Raw genomic sequence first — 19,416 nt, 5'->3', positions numbered from 1 at the left:
CTGGGCTCAAGTGATTTTCCATGCTGGCCTCCCAAAGTGTAGGGATTACAGGCGTGAGCCACCACCCCTGGCCTTAATACATCTGACCTCACTACATTCTGGCACTGAAGCCTCACATCAAAACGTTAGAAAGACATCAAGTTAACCAAACATCACAACTAAAAGAATTAGAAAACCAAGAACACAGCTAAGGCGGGAGAATCACTTGAACCTGGGGCGCGGAGGTTGCAGTGAGCCTAGACTGTGCCATGGCACTCCAGCCTGGGCGACAGAGCAACACTCCCTCCCAAAAACAAACACACAAAAAAGAATCAGGAAAACATGAGTATCACCAAAGAAAACCCAGCTAGGTGCTGAGCTCTATGATACATCACAATCCCTTCTGTGAGCAGGGGCCAGGCAGGAGAAGAGAGCCACATTACCTGTGTGATGGATGCAGAAATACGTCACAATGTCTTCTGTAGGCAGGACATAGGCAGCACAGTTACATCACCTGGGTGTTAGACCCAGAAAAGGTCACAATGGCTCACAAGGGCAGGGCACAGGCAGGAGAGTCACATAACCTATGTGTGGGGCCCAGCAATATGACACAATGTCCCCTGTGGAAGAGCCAAGGCTGGAGAGAAGATTCCTATCACTTGGGTACAAGACCTAGTGATGTCACAATGTCCCTTGTGGCTGTGGCAAGACAGTAAAATAGTCACATCACCCTAGTGATGAGTCCAGGGATATGTCACAATCCCTTCTGTGGGCAGGGCCAGTGCAGGAGCACCAAATCACTCTGGTGCTGGGTAAAGTCATATAGTGGGAATGTTCAGATATGAGATTATGCACCTGATTTGGAAAGAATCAACACATCAAAAATATGACCAGACCATGTACAGTGCTCACACCTGTAATCCCAAAACTGAGGGAGGCCACGTAGGATACCTGAAATCCAGGAGTCCAAAGACTATCCTGGGGGCAACGTGATGAGATGATATCTTTATTAAATAATAATAATTAAACTTAAAAAAAGAAATACATAAATTGGACACGGTGGCTCACACCTGTAATCACAGCACTTTGGGAGGCTGAGGCGGTGGATCACGAGGTCAGGGGTTCAAGACTAGCCTGCCTGACCAACATGATGAAACCCTGTCTCTACCTAAAAATACAAAAATTAGCCAGCGTGGTGGTGTGCACCTGTAATCACAGCTACCTGGGAGGCTAAGGCAGGAGAATTGCTTGAACCTGGGAGGCAGAGGTTGCCATGAGCCGAGAGCACACCATTGAACTCCAGCCTGCACGACAGAGTGAGACTCTGTCTCAAAAACAAAAACAAAAACAAAAAACAACATATCCAGAGTCTGGACAACATAGCAAGATTACATATCTACTAAAAAAAATGATCGGTAGATAGACCAGAAAGACAGACAGAGCCAGCCAGATAGATAGATAGATAGAGCCAGAGAGACGGAGATATATGACAGGTAGATAGATGACTGATAGATAGATAGATAGATAGCCAGGCAGGATGGCTCATGCCCGTAATCCCAGCACTTTGGGAGGTCAGGGCTGGTGGATTGCTTGAGCACAGGAGTTGAAGACCAGCCTGAGAAACATAACAGAACCATGTCTCTACAAAAATAAAAAGTAAAAATTACAAAATAAAGAGGCAGCGTGGTGGCAAGTGACTGTAGTACCAGCTACAAGGGGAGCTGAGACGGGAGGGTCCTCAGCCCAAGGAGGTCCAGGCTTCAGTGAGCCATGATTACACACCTGCACTTCAGCCTGGGTGACAGAGTGAGAAGACCTCATGCAATATATATATTTATGTCTATATAAAGGTATATATTCATTTGTATACACATGTATATAAAAGAAGACAGACATTTAAAACGACAGCAACTTCACTGTGACGAAGGAGCATGAGAGAGAGAAAAAACAAACCAAAGAAGAAACAATACCCCAATGGACTGTGGAAACAAACCAAAGCGAGGGTAGGAAAAAAAAAAACCTAAGACTGAAAAACAGATCCTCAGAGCTGCAGCTACTCTGGAGGCCAAAATGGGAGGATGACCTGGTTGACCCCGGGAAGGTGAAGGGCGCCTGAGCCGTCATCCTGTTGGGTGTCCCTGGAACCCTGCATCATGCCTGGTGGGTCCCGTGGGTGGCGCCTCTGCAGCTGCGGTGAGCCGGGGACCAGCCCGGGCAGCCCCACACTGGGCTCATCCCGAGAGCGCGGAGACAGCCTCTCCTCCACTGCCCTGCACAGCTGAGCTCTGACTCACAAGGGACGCGACAGAACTCCGGCACCATTGGGACAGTTCTGCTGAAGGCTGCGGGACTCCCGAGCTCTGCCCAGCTCACAGCGGGGACTGTCCCTCTCTCGGCAGCTGCCGCTGGAGCTCCGGAGAACAAGAGAACTCCAGGAAGGCGGGGGCTCCCGTGGGCCACACGCTGTGCCTTCAACCCAGGCGGCCTCTGGAGGGCTGTACCGCTACACGGTCGCTAGGTGGCGACCAAGGACCACCCACGCAATGGTCAGCCTGGAAAGAAGGGGAAAAAAGTGTGTGTAAACGTGTGTGTGTGTCTGTGTGTGTGTGTGTGTGTGTGCGCGCGTGCATATACTGATCAAAGAAAAATCATAATCAGGGAGGTGATTTTCTAGGCAACAAGGGAGAAAGCTACTTTAAGGTGGGGAAGGTAGAGAAGACAGCTGCCGCAGTCTGCACAGGCGGCCAGTGCTTTCTTTCCTCTGTGAGACCTGGGTTTCTGGTACATAACTATATTTCAATGTAACAAAATTACTACTGGGCGCTGTGGCTCACGCCTGTAATCCCCAGCTCTTAGGGAGACAGAGGCGGGAGGGCAGCTTGAGCCCAGGAGTCTGAAACCTGCCTGGGCAATATAGCGAGACCCCGTTCTCCACAAAAAGGAAAAAAACAAGACAAAAAATAAAATAAAATAAAATAAACAAAGGCCAGGCGCGGTGGTTCACGCCTGTAATCCCAGCACTTTGGGAGGCCGAGGTGGACGGATCACTTGAGGTCAGGAGTTTGGGACCAGCCTGGCTAACTTGGAGAAACCCCATCTCTTAAAAAAAAAAAATTAAATTAAAATAGGAAAAAAATAATAAAATAAACAAAATTACTTATAAATGTTATGATTTGTTGAGATGGAGTCTTGCTCTGTCGCTCAGGCTGGAGTGCAGTGGCACGATCTCGGCTCACTGCAACCTCCGCCTCCCAGCTTCAAGCGATTCTGGTGCCTCAACCTTCTGAGTAGCTGGGATTACAGGCACGCACCACCTCTCCCGGCTCGGCTCATTTATCATTATTAGTAGAGCCGGGGTTTCACCACGTTGGTCAGGCTGGTCTCAAACTTCTGGCCTCAGGTGATCTGCCGGCTTCAGGCTTCCAAAGTGTTGGGATTACAGGCATTAGCCATCATGCCCAGCTGATTTTTTTCTTTCTTACGTGTATGGTCCTGTGATAGACCAGGGGACTTGTAACCTCAGAGTCCATGAGGCCAGAAGCTGACATCCTAAATGTCTATTTAGAATGAATTTAAACAAACCAAACTCTTTACCATGAAACTCTCAGAAAGAAAAGCAATTAGAAAAAAAAAAATCACGGCCAGACAGTGAATCACGCCTGTAATCCCAGTACTTCAGGAGACTAAGGCGGATTGCTTGAGCCTAGGGGTTCAAGACCAGCCTGGGCAAGATGGTAAAACTACATCTGAAGCAAAAACACAAAAATTAGCCAGTTTTATAACCTCATCTCAAAATACATAAATAAGTAGATTATAATTTTAAAAATTGGGTGACGTATCCCACACCTGTAATCTCAGCACTTTTGTGAGGCTGAGGCAGACAGGTCACAAGGTCAGGCATTCGAGACCAGCCTGGCCAACATGGTGAAACCGCATCTCTACTAAAAATACAAAAATTAGCCGAGTGTGGTACGGGCGCCTGTGCTATCAGCTACTTAGTTGGCTGAGGCAGGAAAATCAGTTAAACCCAGGAGGTAGTGACTGCAGTGAGTGGAGACCGCACCATTGCACTCCAGCCTAACAACAGAGTGAGTCTCCATCTCAAAAAAAAAAAAAAAGAAAAAATTTAAAAATAAAATTTTAATTTTAAAATACTGTATATAGTTAATTTTGTTTCCTACCCTGAGAAGGGCATAAAATATGTCGCTTGCTTATTTGTTTAGGACAGGGTCTCACTCTGTCACCAGAGTAGAGTGCAGTGGCACCATCATGGCTTCATGCAGCCTCAACCTCCCCAGGCTTAGATGATTCTCCCACCTCAGCCTACCAAGTAGCTGAAATCACAGGTGTGCGCCAGCACGCCCGGCTCATTTTTGTATTTTCAGTACAGACGGGTTTTCCACGTTTCCCTGCATGGTCCCAAACTCCTGGGCTCAAGTGATTCTCCTGTGTTGGCCTCCCAAAGTGTAGGATTACAGGCATGAGCCATCACTCCTGGCCTTCCTTAATACATCTGATCTCACTACATTCTGGCACTAAAGCCTCACAGCAAAAAGTTAGAAAGATCTCAAGTTAACAACCTAATGTCACAACTAAAAGGACTAAAGGACCAAGAGCAAACAAATCCCAAAGCCAGCAGAAAACAAGAAATAACCCAAATCAGAGCTGCACTGAACAAAATAGTGACAAGAATACATATTCAAAAGACCAACAAATTCAGGAGCTGGATTTTTGAAAAAAATAAAATAAAATAAAATAACTAAAAACACCACTAGCTGGACTAACAAAAAAGAAAAGGGAGAAGATTCAAATTCTAACATCCAGGCCAGTTAGAAGGAATGCGCCACACACTGAGTTTCAAATTAAGAGTCCTTTTAATTAGCCTGTGACGGCTAATGCTCAAAGTTCTCTCGGCCCCAAGGAAGGGGCTGGATTTCCCTTTATACCTTGATTTAGGTAGGGGAGTAAGAGCCTAGCTGAAGTGGAATTTTACAGAAGCAGAAGAGGCAAGTTAGCTAGTAACCAGGGGGGAGGAGGTTCCCAGGATTGTTGGTTGCTAAGGGTATTTTCAAACAATCACCAAGGGGGGGTTCAAAGAGAGTTACACATATAGAAGGTGTGCTTGCCAAGCAGGATGTAGTTACATTGGTTATATGGTAGGATAAGCACAGAGTCAGCGTGACATAAGCACAGTGTCAGTGTGGCCCAGTTATGCACCCAAAGGGACTGTGGTAGGGAGGGGAAGCCAGGTTGGAGTTTACAGCTAAGATGGAGTCATAAAAATAAACACAATAAGAAACAATAAGGGGGATATTACCACTGACCCCACAGAAATACAGACAAACACCAGAGAATATTATGAACAACTCGATGCACAGAAACTAGGAAATCTCAAAGAAATGGATAAATTCCTGGAAGCGTACACCCTGTCAAGACTGAAGCAGGAAGAAACTGAATCCCTGAACAGAACAATAATGAGTTCTGAAATTGAGGCAGTAATAAACAGCCTACGAATCAATAAAAGTCCAGGACCAGATGGATTTACAGCTGAATTCTTCCAAAGAAGAGCTGGTACCGTTCCTACTGAAACTATTCCAAATGGAAGAGAAGGGACTTTTCCCTAAACTCATTCTATGAGGCTAGGACCATCTTGACATAAAAACCTGAAAAAGTGACAACAAAAAAGAAAGCTTCATGTCAATATCCTCGATGAACATTGAGGCAAAAATCTTCCAAAAAAATACTAGCAAAGCAAATTCAGTAGCAAATCAAAAAACGTATCCACCATGCTCAGGTGGGCTTCATCTCAGGGATGCAAGTCTGGGTCAAAATACCCAAATAAATAAATACAATTCATTACAGAAACAGAACTAGGAACAAAATCCACATGATCATTACAATAGATTCAGAAAACACTTTCATCGGCCAGGCGCGGTGGCTCAAGCCTATAATCCCAGCACTTTGGGAGGCCAAGGCAGGTGGATCACAAGGTCAATAGGTCAAGACCATCCTGGTCAACAAGGTGAAACCCCTTCTCTACTAAAAATACAAAAATTAGCTGGGCATGGTGGCACGCGCCTGTAGTCCCAGCTATTCCGGAGGCCAAGGCAGGAGAATTGCTTGAACCCAGGAGGTGGAGGTTGCAGTGGGCCGAGATCACGCCATTGCACTCCAGCCTGGGTAACAAAAGCGAAACTGTCTCAAAAACAAAAACACAGAAAAAAAAAAAACAGAAAAGACTTTCATTAAAATTCAACATCTATTCATGTTAAAAACTCTCAATAGGCCGGGCGCAGTGGCTCATGCCTGTAATTCCAGCACTTTGGGAGGCCGAGACGGGTGGATCATGAGGTCAAGAGATCCAGACCATCCTGGCCAACATGGTGAAACCCCGTCTTTACTAAAAAAATACAAAAATTAGCTGGGCATGGTGGCGCACGCCTGTAGTCCCAGCTACTCAGGAGGCTGAGGCAGGAGAATTGCTTGAACCCGGGAGGTGGAGGTTGCAGTGAACCAAGATTGTGCCAGTGCACTCCAGGTTGGCACCTGGTGACAGAGCGAGACTCTGTCTCAAAACAAAACAAAACTCTCAATAATCTAGGTATTAAGGAAAAAAAACTCAAAATAATAAGAGCTATCTATGACAAACCCACAGCCAACATGATACTGAATGGGATAAAGCTGGAAGCATTCTCCTTGAAAACCAGAATGATACAAGGGTGTCATCTCTAATCCCTCCTATTCAGCAAACTACTGGGAGTTGTGGTCTGGGTAGTCAGGAAAGAGAAGGAAATAAAGGGCATCCAAATACTAAGAAAGGAAATCAACCCATCTCTGTTAGTAGGTTACATAATCGTATATCTAGAACGCCCCATAGTCTCAGTCCAAAAGCTCCTTAAACTGATAAAAAACTTAGGCAAAGTCTCAGAATGCAAAATCAATGTGCAAAAATTACTAGCATTCCTATACTCAAACAACAGTCAAGCTGAGAGCCAAATCATGAATGAACTCACATTCACAATTGCCTCAAAAAGAGTAAAATACCTAGCAATACAGCTAACTACGGAGGTGAAGGTTCTCAAGGAGAACTACAAAGCACTGCTCAAAGAAATCAGAAATGACACCAACAGATTAAAATACATTCCATGCTCATGAATAGAAAGAATCAGTATCATTAAAATGGCCATACTGCCCAAAGCAATTTATACATTCAATGCTATTCCCCATAAACAATCACTAACATTCTCACAGAATTTAAAAGAATAATTTTTAAATTTATATGAAGCCAAAAGAGCCGGAGGCCAGGCATGGAGGCTGACACCTATAATCCCAGCACTTTGGAAGGGCGAGGCAGACAGATTACAAGGTCAAGAGTTCCAGCCAGCCTGGGCAACAGGATGAAACCTCGTTTCTACTAAAAATACAAAAATTAACAGGGCATGGTAGTGGGCATCTGTTAGCCCAGCTACTCAGGAGGCTGAGGCAGGAGAATCACTTGAACACGAAAGGTAGAGGTTGTCAATGAGCCAAGACCATGCCATTGCACTTCATCCTGGGCAATGGAAAGAAAAAAAGGAAACCAAAAGAGCCTAAATAGCCAAGGCAATCCTGAGCAAAAATAATAAAGCTGGCTGGGCATGGTGACTCACACCTGTAATCCCAGCATTTTGGGAGGCCGAGGCAAGTGGATCACCTGAGGTAGAGAGTTCAAGACCAGCCTGACCAATATGGAGAAACCCCGTCGCTACTAAAAATATAAAATTAGCCAGGCATGGTGGTGCATGCCTGTAATCCCAGCTATTCAGGAGGCCAAGGCAGGAGGATCGCTTGGACCCAGGAAGTGGAGGTCGCAGAGAGCCGAGATCATGCCATTGCACTACAGCCAAAGTAACAACAGCAAAACTCCATCCTCCCTAAAAAAAAGAAAAACAAAGCTGGAGGCATCTTGCTACTCAACTTCCAGCTATACTACAGAGCTACAGTAACCAGAACAGCATGGTACTGGTACGAGAACAGAAACAGATCTATGGAATAGAATAGAGGGCCGGAAATCAAGCCTCACACCTACAACCATATGACCTTTGACAAAGCTGACAAAAAGAAGCAATGGGGAAAGAATTTTCAATAAATTGTACTGGGAGAACCAGCTGACTAGAAATTGAACCTGGACCCCTTCCTTACACTAAATACAAAAATTAACTCAAGATGGATTAAAGACTTAAATGGAGGGCTGGGCATGGTGGCTCACACCTATAATCCCAGCATTTTCAGAGGCTGAGGCGACAGATCACCTGAGGTCAGGAGTTCAAGACCAGCCTGGCCAACATGGTGAAACCCTGTCTCTACTGAAAATACAAAAATTAGCTGGGCGCAGAGGCAGGAACCTGTAATCCCAGCTACTTGGGAGGCTAAGACAGAAGAATCACTTGAACCTAGGACCCGGAGGTTGCGGTGAGTGGAGATCTTGCCATGCACTCCAGCCTGGGGAACAAGAGTGAAACTCCATCTCCAGAAAAAAAAAAAAAAAAAAAAAAAACAAAAACCAAACTTGAAAGACAACCTAGGCAATACCATTCAGGATATAGGCACAGGCAAAGACTTCATGACAAAGATGCCAAAGCAATTGCAACAAAAGCAAAAATTAACAAATGGGATCAAATTAAGTTAGAGCTTCTGGCTGGGCATTGTGAATCTGGGCTGGTGAGCCTTGCCAACATGGTGAAACCCCGTCTTTACTACTAATAAAAAATTAGCCAGGTGTTGCGGCATGGACATAATCCCACCTACTCAGGAGGCAGAGGCAGGAGAATCACTTGAACCTGGGCGGCAAAGGTTGCAGAAGATGAGATTGCACCGCGGCACTCCAGGCTGGGAGACAGTGTCTGTCCCCAATGAATGAATCAATCAATCAATCTATATATGAAGAGTATCTACTGGACAAGTGAAAGATTATGTTTTATAAACAAGACTATCTTTGAAAAATACTCAATGATTCCTCTTTAAATGTACAAATAGGTCTTTCTAAAAACTTTTAAGTTCAAGGGTAAAAGTGCAGGTTGGTGACATAGGTAAACTTGTGTCATGGGGGTTTGCTGTATAGATTATATACAACAATATATCCAAGCTGGAAGTGCAGTGGCACAATTGCAGCTCACTGCAACCTCCGCCTACTGAAATGCTCCTGACTCAGCCTCCCAAGTAGTTGGGATTACAGGCACCCACCAACAGGCCTGGCTATGTTTTTTTAGTATAGACAGGGTTTCACTGGTCTCCAACTCCTGACCTTAGGTGATCCACCCACCTTGGCCACCCAAAGTGCTGGGATTACAGGAATGAGCCACCACGCCTGGCCAAGAAAGATTTTAATGCATAAAATGCTGAATACAACATAGATAGACTATAAAAAATAATTCTTTGGATATCTACAGTTGTTAGCTGCGTGTACTCATGCAAAGCAGGCATTCTGAATCATTGGCATTAAATGAATGGCAGCAAAATTTCGCAGAGAAATGCATTACAATCAATAATAGGCTCTAATGAGAAAATGCAATGAATAAATATTAAAAGGATGGTACAGAAATTTCTTTATGGCGGGGAGCGGTGGCTCACGCCTGTAATGACAACTCTTTGGGAGGCCGAGGCAGGCAGATCACCTGAGGTTAGGAGTTCAAAACCAGCCTGGCCAACATTGTGAAACCCTGTCTCGCCTAAAAATACAAAAAATTAGCCGGGCGCGGTGGCGGGTGCCTGTAATCCCAGATACTCCGGAGGCTGAGGCACGAGAATCTCTTGAACCCGGCAGTCGGAGGTGGCAGTGAGCCAAGATCGCGCCACTGCACTCCAACCTGGGCGACAAGAGCGAGACTCCGTCTCACAAAAAAAAAAAAAAACAAAAAAAAAAACACAATAATGATCAGGAAAGACTGAAGACCCCACGAACCGCAGCCCCTCCCACCCACACAGAGTGGGAATTCTGCCCTGATGACCCGCCTGTCATCCATGAACAATCTGGGAAATACTCGGGGAAGCGGGTGCGGAGCTGCCCAGAGAGCTCCAGACAGGGCGCCGCGCAGGGACAGGCGGGACGCGGGGCTGCGGGCCCAGCCGCCATCTTGCGGCCAGAGGGGCCTGGGGCGGAGCTGCGCCAGCGGGGACTCAGGTCGGCCACTGGAAAGCGGACTGTGTGGAGGCGGGTCCAGACGGTTTCACAGCCGGCTCTCCCCTGTCGGGATGTCCAACCCAGCACACCCACCGTTTCCCAGCTTCCAGGATGTCCTGGCATCTTAGCTGTGCCTCTCCCAGGACCTGCAGATCACAGGGCAACAGAGGCTGTGACAAAGTCACTGGAGGCTCCAGAGGTGGAGGACGCAGAACGGTGAAGACGGATCCCAAGCTCTGGCGGGAGCGAGAGACTAAGGCCCAGCCAAATGCGGGAAGCCACGCCCTCCTCTCCAATTGGGCGACTAATGGGGCGGTACCCGCGCCTGCGCCACGATTGGATAAACCTTCAAGACCCACCTCCTGGCCGCACCCTCCCTAACATTAGCGCATTTTACGGACGGGAAAAAGGCTCAAACAGGCAGTCATGTTCCCAGAGAATTACAGCTAATCAAGAAGCGAGCTGAGGCTTGAAATGCCCTTGCTCTTTCTCTTACTTGGGTCGGCTTGTATAATACATCTTAGTAGCTATTTAAAGGTAAAAAAAAAAAATTGGACACCTTTTTAACAACTTTTTAATCATTTTGATAATGCAGGAAGGAACTTCATCCCATCCCTGAGCCCCTCTCTCACCATGTTGTACCCTACTGCTGACCATATCATCAGATGGCCATTAGGAATGGCAGCGACAGCCGGGCGCGGTGGCTCACGCCTGTAATCCCAGCACTTTGGGAGGCCGAGGCTGGTGGATTACGAGGTCTAGAGATCGAGATCATCCTGTTCAACATGGTGAAACCCCGTCTCCACTAAAAATATTAGCTGGGCATGTTGGCGCGCGCCTGTAATCCCAGCTACTCGGGAGACTGAGGTAGGAGAATCGCTTGAACCCAGGAGGCGGAGGTTGTGGTGAGCCGAGATCACGCCATTGCACTCCAGCCTGGGTAACAAGAGTGAAACTCCGTTCCCCCCCAACCAAAAAAAAAAAAAAAAAAAAAGGAATGGCAGGGACAGCAGGGGCTGGGAATGGATAAGCATGAATTATGTTGGCCAAATGTATTCATCTTAAAAGGCTCCTCAAACATTCTGTGTGAAGCAGCTATTCTCAGGGTAATTGTGCCTGTGGTGGTGCCTTTGCTGGGCCTGAGGGCAGGCAGGCCAGACCTGAGCACATGAATGCTGGGAGACCACCACTGCTGACTCCCTTTTCATCACCCAGAGCTACAACCAGGCCAGGTCAATCACCATTAAAACCACTGCCCCTCTCATCCTGCCACAAAAGTCAAGGGTACCCAAACTGCCAGCAGTACCACAGATCTCGACGTCCCATTCCATAACCCAAGAAAGCCCTCCATCTTTTTGACCTAAATCCTGAACTTCGAACCAGGTTGGGACTGCGGGTAGTAGCAGCAAAACAGCAGCCATAATATGAAACATACAAATGACCTGAGAAACCTGAGCAATCCCATCTACACGTCATTCACTCAGAACTGACCTGGAATTGTGTACAAGTTAAGAAGGACAAATCTATACACTCATGGGCATGGACACATTCCACACTTGCTGGGGAGAATGTGGGGCCTGAGAGGCACCTGTTTCCCAGCTGCAAGCTGATGTTTGCATACGCCGTTCATGTGTCTTCGTGTAGGCCTCTGCATTGCATATTTATTAAGCCAGTGCAAACGCATTTTCTAGGGGGCATCATTCAATGCAGCACCAGCCCCCACTTGTCCTGGGGGGCTGTCAAAAGGGATCTGGTCAGCTCATAATCTCCTATGACAAATATGCTGCCCCCTTTCCATCACTCACATCCAGCAGCACTGTTAGGTGCCTCACTCCCATAAAGAGACCACCAGGCAGGCTTTGTGTGGACAATGAGGCCATTCTATTTCATGCTTGGGTGCAAGCAGGCCAAGTCCGAAAAAGGAGTTAGGCAAGGGGAGTAAGAAAAGGGGCTGGTTAGCCAGGCACAGTGGCTCACACCTGTAATCCTAGCACTTTGGTAGGCTGAGATGGGTGGATCACCTGTGGTCAGGAGTTCAAGACCAGCCTGGCCATCATGGTGAAACCCAATCTTTATTTAAAAAAAAAAGAAAGGGGGCTGGTTATATAGGTTGGGGAAAATTGTTAGTTAAAAGTGGGAAATCTATTTTAGGGAAAGGAAGGGATGCATGGCCACAAGGGTAGGGGTCGTCTATAACAAACAGGCATGATCATAAGAGTGGGGGTTATTGGTTATAAGCAGAGAGAGGGTGAGATAAATTACATGGTGACAGGGGTGGGGGTCTTGAGAAACCTAATGTCTAGGGGTGAAATTTTCACAAGACTGAACAGGAACAATGGTTGAAGGTTGCAGGGGAGAGCAATCAGTTGAAGCAGGAACTAGTTTCACTTCACAAAATACAAAACTTGGCTTGGTGAAGTGGCTCATGCCTGTAATCCCAGTTTACCACAACTTTCGACTCCTGGGTTCAAGGAATACTCCTGCCTCAGCCTCCCAAGCAACTGGGATTACAGGCATGCACCACCGTGCCCGGCTAATTTTGTATTTTTAGTAGAGACGGGGTTTCTCCATGTTGGTCAGACTGGTCTGGAGCTCCCAGGCAGGTGATCCACCTGCCTCCCATAGTGCTGGGATTACAGGCGTGAGCCACAGTCCCAATAGCTTGTGGTTTTGGAGCCACCAGAACGTGTTGAAGAAAAGGCTTCTGTAAGGCGTGTGAAGAAGCAAAGCAAATTAAATAATCCACTGGGTACAGTTAGGTAGTCAACTCATTTGCTGTGTCGGGAGAACATGTTTTGGTTATATATCAGATTAATTGGAGATTTATTGTTGATTGAGCCTGGATTTTGTTTTTTCTTAAGGTAGTAAGTTAAAAAAATGCATTTGAGCTTGATTTTGTTGTTGTTGTTACATAGGAACCTAGACCACTAGAGCCACTCCAGTCAAGTTACCTGCTATTTAATTATTTTAACTTTGATCAAAGACACTGGTGTCCCCCTGCATTTTCCAAATGTGTGGCAAAGAGGGTCGAAATCCACTCTCTGTTCTGTTCAGCCTTGCCAGGACTTGCCAGGTTTGCAGTAAAATCTTAAATTCCCAGTTTCTTTCCAACATTCCCCAAAGCCAAGTTCTCCCCTTCAATTCACAACATGACCAACTAATTTTGTCCTTTATTGTACATTTCAGAAGCAGTATTTTAACACTTTTTCACAGAGCAGTTGACACTTTTTTAAAATATTTGATTCCTGGGCCAGGTCCGTCCTGCTTCCCAGTGTCTCCGGCCTCCCGGGGCTGGTGCTGGGGCTGAACCGGCAGAGCTGGCTGAACCGCTTCCCGCCTCCAGAGGACAGCGGCCGAGGCCTAGTCCCTTCACGGGCAGCTCGGTGCCATCGGCCTCACAGCTCTTCCTATCGCCGGAGTGGCTGACCGACCAGCGGGCAGCCGGGCCAGCCTCCACCATTCCAGTGTCTCTGCGCCCGCGGGGGCCGCCCGAGCCGGCCACCATGCCGCTGGGCCTGAAGCCCACCTGCAGCGTCTGCAAGACCACGTCTCCTCCACGTGGAAGAAGGGCGCTCAGGGGGAGATCCTCTGCCATCACTGCACGGGCCCGGGCGGCGTGGGCGGCGGGGCTGCCGGCTCGGGGGCGGCGGGAGGGACTGGAGGCCGCAGCTGCGGCGACGACGGCGGCAGCAGATTTCGCGCGGCGACCTTTGCCAGCACCTCCGCCGCCCCTCCGCAGAGTAATGGGAGCGGGGGCGGCAAGCAGAGTAAGCAGGAAATTCACAGGAGGTCTGCTCGGCTCAGAAACACTAAATACAAATCTGCTCCGGCCGCTGAAAAGAAAGTTTCCACCAAAGGAAAAGGGAGAAGACATATATTGAAATTGAAAAATTCGGCCGGGAGCGGTGGCTGAAGCCTGTAATCCCAGCACTTTGGGAGGCCGAGGCGGATGGATCACGAGGTTAAGAGATCGAGACCATCCTGGTCAACATGGTGAAACCCCGTCTCTACTAAAAATACAAAAAATTAGCTGGGCATAGTGGCGCGTGCCTGTAATCCCAGCTACTCAGGATGCTGAGGCAGGAGAATTGCCTGAACCCAGGAGGCGGAGGTTGCGATGAGCTGAGATCGCGCCATTGCACTCCAGCCTGGGTAACGAGAGCGAAACTCCATCTCAAAAAAGAAAAAAAAAAAAAAAGGTTGCTTATTCCTAGTCACTTAGAAAATTAAAAGGAGTAGGGCCAGGCACAGTGGCTAATGCCTGTAATCCCAGCACTTTGGGAGGACGAGATGGTTGGATCACCTGAGGTCAGGAGTTCAAGACAAGCCTGTCCAACATGGCAAAATCCCTTCTCTACTAAAAATACAAAAATTAGTCAGGTGTGGTGGCACACGCCTGTAATCCCAGCTATTTGGGAGGCTGAGGCAAAAGAATCACTTGAACCCAGGAGGCCGAGAGTGCTCTACTGCACTCCAGCCTGGGCAACAGAGTGAAAAAACAACGGGCTGGGGAAAGTGATTCACGCCTGTAATCCCAGCACTTCGGGAGGCTGAGGCAGGCGGATCACAAGGTCAGGAGTTTGAGACCAGCCAGGCCAGTATGGTGAAACCCTATCTCTACTAAAAATTCAAAAATTAGCCAGGCGTAGTGGTGGGCACCTGTAGTCCCAGTTACTCGGGAGGCTGAGGCAGGAGAATTGCTTGAACCCAGGAGGCAGAGGTTGCAGTAAGCCTAGATTGTGTCACTGTACTCCAGCCTGGGTGACAGAGCAAGACTCTGTCTCAAAAAACAAAAACAAAAAAAATAAAATGGATAGAATAGAATTAAATATATTTTGAAGTTAAATTATATTCTATATGTGTATCTTCCCAGGCAAAAGCTGTAATTTCCAGAGAGACCATTAGGAACAGGTAATGTCTATTTTTCTCCATTATTTATTTCTAGTAACTCATAAAATAGATTGTATTTTTCTATAAGAACAAAATATTAATTAAGGTATAGATGACTGACCAAGGGCTTAATCAAATGAAATGACTAACAGTATCTATCATAAAGCCACACAGGCCTTATGTTCTCATCTCAAAGGTGCTGTGGCAGCTTTTTAGTGCTTTAACCATAAAAAAAGTGATGGACTATTTTATTATCCCAGACTTTTTAAAACTTTCATCTAGGCAGGGTGCAGTGGCTCACACCTGAATCCCAACACTTTGGGAGGCCTACGTGGATGGATCACTTGAAGTCGGGAGCTCAGTGAACCTGGCCAACATTGTGAAACCCTATCTCTACTAAAAATACAAAAATTATCTGGGTGTTATGGCACATGCCTGTAATCCCAGCTACTTGGGAGGCTGAGGCTGGGGAGTTGCTTGAACTCGGGAGGTGGAGATGGCAGTAAGCCGAGATCATGCAACTGTACTGCTGCCTGGGTGATAGAGCAAGACCCTGTCTCAAAAAAGAAAAAATTTCATCGGATCCTTCTATAGCAAACAGGTATTCAGAACCATTCCATTGATCTTAATAGCGTTGTTCTTTACTGTTCCTAGTCAAAATGAGGCTTCTGATCAAACCATAAAATTTTATACTGCAGATAGTCGGCTTCGCCAAAGCCACAGTGGAAACATGTTCAGATCAGGCATTCCACTTGATAGTTTCTTGGCTACCATTAAAACAAAGATTGAGCAGTCATAAAAGTCACTGATAGGCTATTAGCATTGATAATTTTTAAATGTCTACCCTAAATCATCTGGTATGGACCCATAATAAGAGGCCTGTTGTATATGAAATTGTCTAGAATTCAGGTGCTGGTCTTCACTAGTTAAGTAAGGGAGCACCATGCAAAAATGGGGGAGGAGTGGGGTGCACTCATTTGCCTCCTCTTCTTTCCTGATTTAACCAGCATTTTTGAACCCTGGGAAAATTTGCAGAATCTAAATTGATCATAATGATTTTGAGCTGCAGCACCTTTTAACTCTCATCCTTTTTCTACAGTTATGGTTTGTCAGTTGGAAAGAAACAACTGTAGGTAGCTTCATGTACATAATTATCTCTTTATTCACAAAGGGTATAGTAAAATAGATTGTAAATAACATTGTAGGCCAGGCGCAGTGGCTTATGTCTGTAATCTCAGCACTTTGGGAGGCAGAGGCGGGTGGATCACGAGGTCAAGAGATCGAGACCATCTTGGTTAACAAGGTAAAACCCCGTCTCTACTAAAAATACAAAAAATTAGCTGGGCATGGTGGCGCATGCCTGTAATCCCAGCTAGTCAGGAGGCTGAGGCAGGAGAATTGCCTGAACCCAGGAGGTGGAGGTTGTGGTGAGCCGAGATCGTGCCATTGCACTCCAGCCTGGGTAACAACAGCAAAACTCCATCTCAAAAAATAAAAAAAACTACATTACATTAAAAAAAAAAGAGCCAATTTTGAATGATTTAGTTATTTTCCTTTTTTCTTGAGAAACTCTAGTATGTTTATAATATTTTAAGATTTATTAAATGTATGATCTTTTACTAAATAAGATAATGGAAACATTTTGTAATAATATTACGAGTATTGAGCTTCCTTGCTTCTTCAGAGCTTGAAGAATAGCTTGGTGAAATAAGACAGGCAGACAAGATTAAATAAGAATTAAAAAATAAACACAATTTCTGATAATTATGGGATTATGTAAAATGACTGAAACTATGAGTGATCAGGGTATCTTAAAGAGATTAAGATAATGGAATGAAGTTGGAAAATGTATTTCAGAGTATCATCCAGAAGAAGTTTTCCAACTTAACAATACAGACCAACATACAAATTCAGAAAATCCAAAAACCTCAGTAAGATATTTCATGAGAAAATTAAACCCAATACACATAATCATCAGGTTCTTCAAGGTTGAAATGCAGGAAAAAATAATATCAACAGCCAGAGAGAAAGACCAGGTTACCTACAAAGGGAAACCCATCAGAATCACAGTGGATCTCTAAGCAGAAGCGCTACAAGCCATAAAGAGATTGGGGACCAACATTCAACATTCTTTTTTTTTTTTTTTTTGAGATGGAGTTTTGCTCTCGTTACCCAGGCTGGGTGCAATGGCATGATCTCGGCTCACCGCAGCCTCCGCCTCCTGGGTTCAGGCAATTCTCCTGCCTCAGCCTCCTGAGTAGCTGGGATTACAGGTGCGTGCCACCATGCCCAGCTAATTTTTTGTATTTTTAGTAGAGACGGGGTTTCACCATGTTGACCAGGATGGTCTCAATCTCTTGACCTCATGATCCACCCACCTCAGCCTCCCAAAGTGCTGGGATTACAGGCGTGAGCCACCACACCCAGCCTCAACATTCTTAAAGAAAATAATTTTCAACTAAGAATTTCATATTCAGCAAAATTATGCTTTATAAGTGAAGGAGAAATAATATCCATGTCAGACAAGCAAATGCTGAAGAAATCTGACATCACCATGAGGCCTGCCTTGAAAGAGGTTTTATTTATTTATTTATTTAATTTATTTTTGAGACGGAGTTTCGCTGTTGTTACCCAGACTTGAGTGCAATGGCACGATCTTGGCTCACCGCAACCTCCACCTTCTGGGTTCAAGCAATTCTCCTGCCTCAGCCTCCCAAATAGCTGGGACTACAGGTGCACACCACCATGCCCAGCTAATTTTTGTATTTTTAGTAGAGACAGGGTTTCACCTTGTTGACCAGGATGGTCTTGATCTCTTGACCTCGTGATCTACCCGCCTCGGCCTCCCAAAGTGCTGGGATTATAGGCGTGAGCCACCGCGCGTGGCCTGAAAGAGGTTTTATTTTATTTTATTTTTGAGACGAAGTTTCGCTGTTGTTACCCAGACTAGAGTGCAATGGCACGATCTTGGCTCACCGCAACCTCCGCCTCCTGGGTTCAAGCAATTCTCCTGCCTCAGCCTCCCGAGTAGTTGGGACTACAGGCATGCACCACCATGCCCAGCTAATTTTTGTATTTTTAGTAGAGACGGGGTTTCACCATGTTGACCAGGATGGTCTCTATCTCTTGACCTTGTTATCCACCCGTCTCGGCCTCCCAAAGTGCTGGGATTGTAGGCATGAGCCACTATGCCCAGCCAGAATGGAAGTTCAATAAAGAGTCAAAACTCATCGCTGTGCTGTATTTAAGAGACCCATCTCATGGGCTGGGTGCAGTGGCTCACACCTGTAATCCCAGCACTTTGGGAGGCCCAGGCAGACAGATCACCTGAGGTTGGGAGTTAAAGACTCTCTACCAAAAATACAAAATTAGCCAAGTGTGGTGGTATATATCTTTAATCCTAGTTACTTGGGAGGCTGAGGCAGGAGAATCACTTGAACCAAGGAGGTAGAGGTTGTGGTGATTCATCATCACACCATTGTAAACCAGCAGTCCAGCCAAAACAGAAGTGAAACTTTGTCTCAAAAAAATAAATAAATAAATAAAAAGACCGATCTTAAATGCAAAGACAGAAATAGGCTCAAAATTAAAAACAAAACAAACAAAAAAAAAACAGAAAGAAAAATTTACCAAGCAAATAAAACCAGAAGAAAAGGCAGGGGTTGCAACCATAGTTTCTGACAAAACAGACTTTGAACTAACAAAGATCAAAAAAGGCAAAAGAGTATTACATAACGCTAAAAGAATCAATTGAAGGAGCACCCAGATTTAAAAGAAAACACATTCTAGGCCGGGCGCGGTGGCTGAAGCCTGTAATCCCAGAACTTTGGGAGGCCGAGGTGGGTGGATCACGAGGTCAACAGTTCGAGACCATCCTGGTCAATATGGTGAAACCCCGTCTCTACTAAAAATACAAAAAATTAGCTGGGTATGGTGGCGCATGCTTGTAATCCCAGCTACTCAGGAGGCTGAGGCAGGAGAATTGCCTGAATCCAGGAGGTGGAGGTTGCGGTGAGCCGAGATCGCGCCATTACACTCTAGTCTGGGTAACACGAGCGAAACTCTGTCTCAAAAAAAAAAAAAAAAAAGATTCTTAGAGACCTACAAAAAGACTTAGACTGCCACAAAATAATAGTGGGAGATTTTAACACCTCACTGCCAATATTAGACAGATAATTGTGAAAAACAAAAGGAACAAGGATATTTAGGACTTGAACTCAGCTCTGGGTCAAGCGGACCTGACGGATATCTATAGAACTCTCCCGCCAAATACAACACACACATTCTTCTAAGTTCCACATGGCAGTTAACTTGAAAGTGGTCACATAATCGAAGTAAAACACTCCTGAGCAAATGCAAAAGAACTAACATTATAACAATTGCTCACA

The 19,416-nt window shown here is 45.9% G+C and overlaps 1 protein-coding gene across 6 annotated transcripts in view; it reads right to left on the bottom strand.

The window, feature by feature from the left end:
- Positions 1–10,393, bottom strand: part of LOC100393869 (uncharacterized) — a 53,034-nt gene extending 42,641 nt beyond the window's left edge. For 4 of the 6 annotated variants that reach the window (XM_054249733.2, XM_078361943.1, XM_078361939.1 and 1 more), the window contains exon 1: positions 10,232–10,393. The gene's annotated coding sequence lies outside the window, so the exon portion shown is untranslated. Of the gene's footprint in view, positions 1–422; positions 494–10,231 lie in introns of all 6 variants that reach the window. The other 2 variants (XM_078361940.1, XM_078361942.1) reach the window with 1 other exon arrangement.
- Between the last annotated feature and the right edge of the window lie 9,023 nt (positions 10,394–19,416).

This window comes from Callithrix jacchus, chromosome 22 (assembly GCF_049354715.1).
Source record: "Callithrix jacchus isolate 240 chromosome 22, calJac240_pri, whole genome shotgun sequence".
Taxonomy (NCBI): Eukaryota; Metazoa; Chordata; class Mammalia; order Primates; family Cebidae; genus Callithrix; species Callithrix jacchus.
The sequence above is the reverse complement of the archived record's forward strand: the minus strand, read 5'-3'. Positions and strand labels throughout refer to the sequence as shown.